Here is a 282-nt window from a genome sequence, read left to right as displayed (position 1 = left end):
CACAGCCTAATTTTCATTTTTGGGTGAACTAACCCTTTAAACACAGTTAAGCCAGCATACACATATACCCTACACTCAAGCAAGCAATGTTGTATATAAAACACTGTATAGGCACATTTAAAGATACATTTTTCATTGTTAGGCTGGTTTATACTAAGAATGTTAAGTTTTAGAAATGGTTTAAATTAGGGCTGCATGATAAATCGCATGCGATATTTAACTCGCATCTTGTCAGAAAGCCGGTTCTGTAATCAGCAGTAAATCTCCATCACCTGCGGGCTT

This window comes from Sinocyclocheilus anshuiensis, unplaced genomic scaffold (assembly GCF_001515605.1).
Source record: "Sinocyclocheilus anshuiensis isolate Anshui unplaced genomic scaffold, SAMN03320099.WGS_v1.1 scaffold2512, whole genome shotgun sequence".
Lineage (NCBI taxonomy): Eukaryota > Metazoa > Chordata > Actinopteri > Cypriniformes > Cyprinidae > Sinocyclocheilus > Sinocyclocheilus anshuiensis.
The sequence above is the reverse complement of the archived record's forward strand: the minus strand, read 5'-3'. Positions refer to the sequence as shown.